The sequence below is a fragment of the Nelumbo lutea genome, chromosome 1 (assembly GCF_056320005.1).
Source record: "Nelumbo lutea isolate HS-2025 chromosome 1, American lotus-T2T, whole genome shotgun sequence".
In the NCBI taxonomy this organism is placed as follows: Eukaryota; Viridiplantae; Streptophyta; class Magnoliopsida; order Proteales; family Nelumbonaceae; genus Nelumbo; species Nelumbo lutea.
The window spans coordinates 127450264-127460294 of record NC_142684.1 but is presented as its reverse complement, the minus strand read 5'-3'; the positions used below and the strand labels follow the sequence as shown (position 1 = coordinate 127460294).

At 35.5% G+C, this 10031-nt stretch overlaps 1 non-coding gene across 1 annotated transcript; it reads left to right on the top strand.

Moving 5' to 3' along the window:
* Window positions 1-9453: 9453 nt before the first annotated feature.
* TRNAE-CUC (transfer RNA glutamic acid (anticodon CUC)) lies at window positions 9454-9526 on the top strand. Its single transcript has one exon. It is a non-coding gene; the product is annotated as a tRNA-Glu (tRNA).
* Window positions 9527-10031: the final 505 nt, after the last annotated feature.

The following is a 10031-nucleotide window of genomic DNA, read 5'->3' as shown; positions in this document are numbered from 1 at the left end:
GCATGTTCAAGCCCATCTGGGGGTCAGACCGGGCCAGGCCGGCCCGTCGGGCCACCCGGTCCATGAAAAGGTCTAGTTATGAGGGATTCACTGAGAAAGAAACCTTGACTTCCGTCTACATAGCTTATCTTTTCATATTTCAACTAAGTCGTTGGATAGTTTTTTTGAGTGTTTTTCTTCTCACAATTACCAAGAGACACAATTAAGAGAGAGTATTAATGAGAGAGATATAACATTTATTTTATTAGAGAGAGAGAGGGGGAATGTGCAAGAAGTTATAGATATTTTAGGCCCTCTTAAGAACTAAAGAACTTATGATACAAAACCCCCAAAACCCTAATATTAATAAAATAATAAAATATTATTAAATTAATAGTAAGTTAATAATAAAATAATAGTATTATACTAAAATATTAATAAAGCAATGATGCATACAAAGATATTAATTTTTAAATATATTAATAATGTATAAATGAAATATTATTATAATATATTTTGGCATAAGAAAAAATAATTTTAGTAATATTACTAATAACTAAGTAATAATGAATAATAAAATATTAATATTAATATTAATAATTAAATAATATTAAATATTAATATAAAATATTCATTATAAATACTAAGATATTAATTATTAAAGACTAAAAATTAATAAAAAAAAGGTACTAATAAAATAATAAAATATTAAAAAAAGTTGTTAGCTGATTCCAATTCCAACTCTAAATGAATCAAACAACAACAATTGGAATCCAATTCCAACTCCTAGTGAACCAAGCAAGTGTTAAGAATAGGTGATTCTAATTCTGATTCCCAAGGATTCCAATTCTGATTCTTTTTGTGAACCAAACAAATATAATCCACTAAATTTCCACTTAAAAATAATAATTAAAATAGATTTATCTTATAATAGTTAATAAAAATTAAGAAAAATTGTTTCCTTAAAATGTTAATTAAATTGTTTCAACCCCACTTAAAAACCAAACTTAATAAACACTAATAAAAATAAGAAGTTTAAACATTAATTAAGCAATTTGTTGTTTTATGTTTTATTGTTTGACCTCAACCTATTTAGATTGGTTCAGATTGAGATATCCGATTTCCTTAATGGACTTGGGTTTAAATCCCCACCTATGAGATCGGATCAAATCGGATTTGAGTATAATCCAATTTGTGTATATATACATATACAAACATACATATACATACATACATACATACATACATATATATATCCAATTCTCTCTCCACTCAATCACTCCATTAAATTGCTTTTTACCTTTTTATTTATTTTTCTCTTTTCCTTCTTTGTTGTTGTTGTTGTTATTATTATTATTATTATTATTATTATCTCTTATCCTTACTAATATAACAAACCAAAAGCAATTTGCTTAGGGATGACCATTTTAGTTTGGCTCGGGCCTTGGCCCCTTTAGGCCCACAAATTTTGGATTTGGACTCTCTTTAAGAGATAAGGATAAGCCCTTATCTTATCTGCAGATTAGATCAACCCTCATAATCTTATTAGGAGTTTTCAAATCCAAATATTTATTTGGATCTGGACTCTCTAAGTGGATAAGGATAACCCCTTATCCACCCCTCTTTAATTAATCTGGACTCTCGGAGTTTTCAGATTAGATCCACCCCTCTTTAATTAATCTGGACTCTCGGAGTTTTCAAATTAGATCCACCCCTATTTACTTAATCTAATTAAACTCGTTTGAATTGGGCTTTAGGCTCATTAAATCTATGCACTCACTAACTTTCCAAACTACTACCCAGTTGGGTTTTCTTGTATGGTTGGGAGCCAAACATTGATCTACACATCAGCCGCAAGGGTTCAACCTAGCCTCTGTTACAAGGCTCGGCCAAATTCACTGAAAAAGACAATGAACTTCTGAGCCCATCACCATGGACTCTTGATGGGTCCAACACTTACACTAAGTGGTCATTGGGCCAAGTCACCTTATAAAAACCTAAGGACTGTGGATAGATGCAAGATTAGCCCATCAGGTATTACCCTCAATGGTCTTATAGCCCATAATGATCAAACACTACACGACAAGAGATGACCTCTCCCTCGGCTGTAAGGGGCTGATCTTATCACTATGATCACCCACTCATATGAGTTTTCGGACTATCCCAACATACCTAGGTTTTGACCCCCTCTAAGGATCTCACTAATTGGCATATCAAAGACAGCCCAATCCGACACCTAGTGCAGTATCATAATCGAGTCTAGGGGTCAGGTGTAACATTCTAGTTTTTCTCACTAATCACCAAGGTCTAGGGCAATACTGGAATTCTAGTCTGGCTCAGGGTTTCAAGTAAACCTACACTGCGTGCACCTCGGGTCTCACACTGATAGTTGAGACAGGCTACCCCAACCAACTTGGCTGCACATCAGTGTTAGCCTTATCAGGATAAATTTCCCTAGATCAGTCCACCGGTTGTGAACATTCTAAACTAAAACGAGTCTCATAAGTGCCCAATTTAAGGGTATTACATAAAACACATAACAATAACATAAATCAAATAAGTACTTTATTAATTTACAATAAATGTCATAATGTACATCATTTTGATTGGAGCTAAGGGCATACACTATCTAACAGCTCTCACTCGGTGTCTCATACTTTCCACGTGTTTCTCAAACACTTTCTGTGTCAGTGGCTTAGTCAATGAGTCTGTTATATTTTCCGCTGATGCTACTTTTTGAATCAGGATGTCCCGTCTTTCAACTATCTCCCGCAGTACATGGTATTTCCTCTCGATGGGATTTGACTTCGAATGGGCTCGTGACTCCTTAGCCTGAGCGATAGCTCCATTATTCTCACACAACAACAGAATGGGTGATGTGCTGGATGGAACTACTCCCAATTCGTGAATGAACTTTTTCATCCACACGACTTTTTTGGCAGCTTTACACGCGGCAATGTATTCGGGTTCGGTTGTGGAATTTGCCGTGGACCCCTGTTTACTGCTTTTCCAGCAAACAACACACGATCATATCGTGAAAACATACCTAGACATAGACTTTCGATCATCTGGATCAGACTAGAAGTCGGCATCAGTATACCCTTGGATCTCTAGTAAGCTACCATTGAAACCAGACAAAATTCTTTTGTCCTTTGAAGAATTTAAGTATATTTTTCACAGCAGTCCAATGCTGCTGCCCTGGGTTGAACTAGAATCTGCTTACCACACTCACTGCCTGAGCAATGTTAGGACGAGTGCACAACATGACATACATGATATTCCTATGATTAAGGCATAGGGAACGCCCTTCATGCCCTCAATCTCCTCGGGAGTCTTGGGAGACATCCCCTTGGAGATAGTGACTTCGTGCCTGAAAGGAACATTTCCTTCTTGGAGTTTTCCATGCTGTATCTTTTGACTATCTTGTCAATGTAAGCAGATTGGGATAATCTATTAATCCATTCGATTTATCTCTATAGAGTCAAAAATCCAGTATATAGGAGGCTTCTCCAAAATCGTTCATGGAGAATTGCTGTGAAAGCCATACTTTCATCGTAATCAACATTCCTACATCATTCCCAATGAGTAGAATGTCGTCTACATACAGAACCAGAAAGATATAAATATCTTCAGTAAGATCTCCATTCAGGATTAGTTTTGACATTCATTTTCCAAATCTCATAGTCATGGTATATTGCTACAGCTACCAGGATCCTAATGGATTTAAGTATGTCCATTGGAGAAAAAGTTACCTCATAATCGATGTCTTTCTTCTGAGTATACCCTTTCGCCACTAGATGAGCCTTGTAGGTCTCAATTTTACCATCAGGGCCCTTCTTTCTCTTATAGATCCATTTGCAACCAATTGCTTTTACCCCAGGAGGCGATTCTACTAGAGTCTAGACTCCATTGGTCTCCATTGAGTCCATCTCAGCTCTCATGGCATCTACCCATTTCAAGGAATCTATGTCAAACATAGCTTCTGTATAACTCATGGGATCTTCCTTACAAGTCATAGCTTCCACCAGGTAACTATCCTGGTTATAGCTGAAATGGACTGGAGGCCTAGAAACCCGGGTAGATCTTCTAAGTTGGTCATTACATGGAACTTGTGGGACACCTCTCACTACTCCTGAGCTCTCCTCATCAAGAACAATTTCCTAACGATAATTGTTCAGGATGTAATCATCTATAAGAAATGGGCATTTTGGCTACAGAACACCTTTTGTTCTCTTGTGTCATAGAATTGGTAGCCCATAGAGCCCTTCGGGCAGCCAACAAATAGGCAACGACTGGTCTTGGATTCCAATTTGTCGAGCACACGTTCTTTTAATGTGTGCTGGACAACCCCAAATCTTCAAGTGTTTGACACTTGGTTTGTTTCCGGTCCAAAGTTCATATGGAGTATTCGGAACTGATTTGGTTGGAACCTGGTTCAACACGTATATCGCAGTCTCCAATGTGATGAGAGTAGAATTTATGTTTAGGGCATGAAAGAAGGCATCGGGAGCAAAGAAAGACAAATCAGATGGTTTTTCACAGTTTCGACATTGTTCAATAATCTGGGCCTAACTCGCATATCCGAACTCCGAATGGGCTGATTCATGATCCACTAGAAAGATAAGAGATAAAGCCAAAACTTTCATGTTTTAGGCTTTCACAGATTCATCCTGCATCGAAGTTAAATTCAGGCCCGAAGTCGTGACAAATTCATAGGAAAGCCCAATCCGCAGCTGAAGCCAACTTGTAGAAAAGCCTAGCCGAAGCCCAATTCGCAAAGGAGGTTTAATACAAATCCAAGAACAAGAAACTGAGAAGAGTCTTTCTAGATCTAAATTCTTGATGTAATCTTAGAGAGATAAAAGGATTGAGTTCATTAGATAAAAAGATAAGATTAGAATTAGGATAGGACTTTCTATTATTGTAAAGATCAACTTCAAGAGGAAGTAGGAGACCACCCCCTCCCCTTTAAGCTAGATAAAGGAGGGGGTGGACCAGCTTTAGGCATCACATAATCGCTCACTTCCTGATTTGAATCAAGAAAAAAAGAAGCAATTAGCCAAGAATTTCCAAGAATTCAAGAAACGTGGAGGAGGAGATCAAGAATTCAAGAATCCCTAAGAACAAGGTGGCGACAAGAAGAGGAGATCTCAGCACCATGGGCGAATTCAAGAGTTCTTTCTTTCTCTTTGTTCGCTTTAATTCTTCCATCATGAACTAATTTGTTTTTGCTAGGACTGTGGAAAGCCTAACCATGATAATGAATATATTTTTATCTCTATGATTTTTCCAAGATTGTGATTCGTATATAGTCTATGAATTATTTGCTTAATGCGATTAGGAGTGGCCAATCTTTTAATTGATTCGGTGTATATGAATGAATCGGGAGAGGAGTTTATATACTTGACCACATAATTCATGGTGTGAATTGAATGGTATATATGGATATATACACATGAATCATCTGAATATTTGAGTTTTTCTTGCACTTAATGCATTTCTATTATTGAGAACTCTAGTCGAGGGATCGAGGGTTATTTGATAGAAATATGTTTAATATATATTGGAAAAGAATATTGAATAAAATTGGGAAAAACTTCAGCTTATGGGAATAACAGTTAATCTTGGTCAATCAAACCCATCAATATTCATTACACTGGTTAGGTGGACCAAAGGTCCTAGCGATCCCATCCTTTGTAGACAAGAATACCTACATTTAAAGGCCCCAGGGTCAAAGGGGCTAAGGTATCTGGTATCTTGCATTTTGTATCTTGAGTTAATCTCGAACTCTCATTGATCTAGCGCTACTGCACTCTTAGTTCTTTTTGCATTCCTTACCACCTTCTCAGGTGTTCTAACTTAAGCATTTGAGTATTCCCGTCGGGCAAGTCCCCTAGGAATCTTTCACTGTCTTCTCCTTAGGTATCATCCTTCGCCAGATAGGAGCCAATCGACTGCCAGTTAGGAGTGCCCGAATTGGTCTTGGTGTCGAGTCACATCCACGTGTCCCCTTATTATGAGGTCGGGCCAAATCACCCTCCATTATTTAGATTGGTCTTGGTGAAGAAGCAACAATGCACTATGTAGTATCAATTAAGCACAAATATCAAAATGTTTTAAATATTTAGATTTATAAAAGAAAATAACTAATATGTTGAACAAGATACCAATATGAGTAGCATTAGAAATAGATAAAAAAGGGAACAACTTCATTTAAAATTGTTGATGATGAGAACTAGCACTAAGAGAAAAACTAATATGCTGAGGTGGTGTTTGGAATGTTTCAAAAAGAATAAGTTCCCATGAACTCAGATATTTGAAAATTAGAATATTAACTGAACTTGCAATATTGACAAATGTTGAAACTGAACTTGGAATACTAACATGTAACATGCTCAATGTATAGCTTAAAAACTTCAAGAATAAATAAAAACCATTGTAAGAATAGTTAAAACTCGTTAATTCAAGAACCACTATCCCTAAAAAATAAATATACTAAAGTAGTGTTTCCTTAAAAGAGAATTTAGAGAAATCACCTATCATGATTTATATTTATATAATTATATTCCCTTTGTTTGGTGATGACTTTATGTTGCATTAAATTATGATTATATTTTTTAATTTCTATAGATTCTTGTTTTTATCTTGATAGGGATTTGGACTTAGATTCTTGGAGTATTTATTTAGTGTGTTATATTTTTTTACTAACAACATCATTTGCCTTATCGTGTATTGCAAATTTGCTCTTACCTAGTTCTCTTTTTGTTTCTTAAGTGAATTATGATTGTAGATGTTCAAGTATTTTATTCCATTTGTTTGTTAATTTTAACATATATCTTATCCTTTGTGAATTGTGATTGCAGATGCCACAACAAATTGGAAACACTCCTACCAGTATTACTAAAGTTTGAAGTTCACACCCCAAGCTTCGGGCTTTCAACCAAATGAATTCGATGAATGTAGTTGCTAAAGGAAAAAGAAAAGCAATGAAGCCAATGTGCAACTATGGGGCCACTTTTCGATATTCATTTAAGATAATGGTGAAGTAAAGGGTAAGTGCAACTACTGTGATAGAGAATTTTATTATGACCCTAAGAAAAATGGGATAGGGTCATTAAAGAACCACATAAACATATGTAAGAAAAACCCTTATAGCTTAGAGGCAAAACAATCACAGTTAAATATGCAATCAGCCTCCAAGGAGGGGGGGGGGTGAAAATACTGAAAATATGAGTTCCCTTGGTTGTTGGAAGTTTGACCAAGAGGCCATTAAAAATGACTTAGCTCAAATGCTCATTGTTGATGAACTTCCATTCAAGTTTGTGGATGGTGAGGGTTTTAAAACTTTATGACACTTTCGTGTCCTAGGTTTTGGATTCTATCTAGATGGATTATTGCTAGAGATTGTTACCAATTGCCTAAATAAAAAATTAAAGTAAAATAATATCCTAAAAAAATCATGCCAAAGGATTTGTCTTACCACAAACACATTGTCTTTTTTGCAAAGAATCAACTACATGTGTTTAATGACCCACTCTATTGATAATGATTGAAAATTGAATAAAAATGTTTTTAACTTTTGTCCAATTTCTAGTCATATAGGAGAGGCCATTGGTAAGGCAGTGGAAAATGTTTGATTAAATGGGGGATTTATAAAGTCTTTACTGTTATAATTGACAATGCAAGTTCGAATAATGTTGCAAGTACATACTTGAAAAGGAAAATTTCTAATTGGGGAGGTTTGAAAGTTTGAAAGAATTTGCTAGATGGAATTCAACATACCTACTTTGGATGCAACTCAAAAGTTTGAAAGAATCTTTAAGAGGTTTGATGATCATGATCCTCATTTTAGGAGTGAACTTGAGATGGAAGATGAGATTTCTACTTATTTTGATTGGGAGAATGTTAGCAAGTTAGTATTATTTTTACAACATTTTTATGATATCACACAATGGTTCAAGATCCTTATATGTCACATCAAACAACTTTTTTCCATGAAATTAACGCAGTTGAATGCGTTTTACAAGAATGGGTAAACAATGAGGATAAAAATTTTAAGGGATATGACAAAGAGGATGAAAAGGGAAGCACAATAAGTATTAGGGGAAACATTGAAAAGATGAATACATTGGTCTATATTGCAATTGGGTTAGACCCTCGACACAAATTAGAGTATGTGGAGTTTGTACTTAATGAAACTTATCGAGGTGCCAATGGTCAAGAATTTACAAAAAGAGTTAAGGAAGACTTGTATAAGCTGTATAATGAATACAAGAGTATGTTTGCACCTTAGAGTAGACAAACTATTGAGAATGTCAAATGTTCAATTTCAAGTGAGAGAGACAGTGAACAATAATCACAAGCAAAGAAGATGATGATGTCTCGATTTTAGAAGTACAAGTCAATAAGTGGGAGGGGAGACGCTAAATCAAAGTTGGATAGATTTCTGAATAAAGATACTGAAGAGGGACAAGGCAATGACAACTTTGATATTCTAGGATGGTGGAAAGTTAATAGTCTCAGATTCTTTATACTTTCACAGATGACTCATGATGTATTAGCAGTTCCCATTTCTATAGTTGCTTTTGAGTCCACTTTTAGCATTAGAGGACGAGTGCTTGATGTACTTAGGAGTTATTTGACACTTAATGTAGCAAAAGCACTTATATGTACTTGAGATTTGACTCGGTCAATGTAGCATGCGATTAATGTTGAAGAAGACTTAGAAGAGATTGACAAATTTGAAAATGATAATACTCTTTGTTTAAGTTTCATATGTCATTTCTAATGATAATTGTTTAGCCTTCATAAATGATTTAATGATACATGTTTTTCTTCCCTTTAAGATTTGTCAAAGAGTGCATTAGGGCAAACAATAGTGATTGATATTTGATCATTAAATTCATTCTTATGCTTATTCATGGGTAAGTTTTTAAATTCCATACTTATATTATATGATGGACTATTTTATATTACTCACCTTAATTTTCTAATAAGGGGTCTTTCTTTGAAATAGATATAGCTAGTGGGAGGAGAAGTCTTTGTGGAAATGCCGTAGTGCTGAAAGTTTAGGACTTTTTGTTGTCTTTGAATCTCTCAAAGTAGCTAAACAGGAGAAGTAGAAGAAAATTTTAATTATGTTAGACAAATGCAAAGCTAGTTATGGATTTTTGATCTTGGGTGCTCTAAATCTTCTTTAGACTATTACTAAATAGGGCTGCTCATCAGTTGGATATGTTTAAATGGGCATGACTTTTTCTTATGTTGATTATTTATTGTATTGGAGACTTAAAAATTGTGGTTGAAAACAATAGACAACCCCGTTGTATTCTAGTTGGTTAGGATACTCAGCTCTCACCCGAGAAACCTGGGTCCGAGTTCCGGCGATGGAATTATATTTTGAATTTTATCAAAAAAAACTTTGAATTGCTGTTTTGGAAATATGAAGGTTAAAGAGGACAAAAGCAAGACAACTCCGTTGTAGTCTAGTTGGTTAGGATACTCGGCTCTCACCCGATAGACCCGGGTTCGAGTCCTGTCAACGGAATTATATTTTGAATTTTGCCAGAAAAAAATATTTTAAAGAGGACAGCATTAGTCTAGTTGGTTAGGATACTCGGCTCTCACCCGAGAGACCCGGGTTCGAGTCCCTGCAACGGAATTATATTTTGAATTTTGCCAGAAAAAATCTGTAAGGTTAAAGAGGACAGTTTTGAACTAGTCTAGTTGGTTAGGATACTTGGCTCTCACCCGAGAGACCTGGGTTCGATTACCGGCAAAGTAAATAGCTCCTTTGTGGTCTATGGTTAGGATACTCGGCTCTTAACCTAGAGACTCGGGTTGAATTTTGTAAAGAAAATGCTTTAAATTACACTTGAAATACAGAGCTTAACGAGGACTATTAGACAGGTCATTTGTAGTCTAGTTGGTTAGGATACTCGGTTCTCGCCCGAGACACCTGGGATCGAGTCTCGGCAATGGAATTATATTTTGAATTTTGCCAAAAATTGCATTGCGTTTTTGGGAATATGGAGGTTAAAGAGGACAGCAGT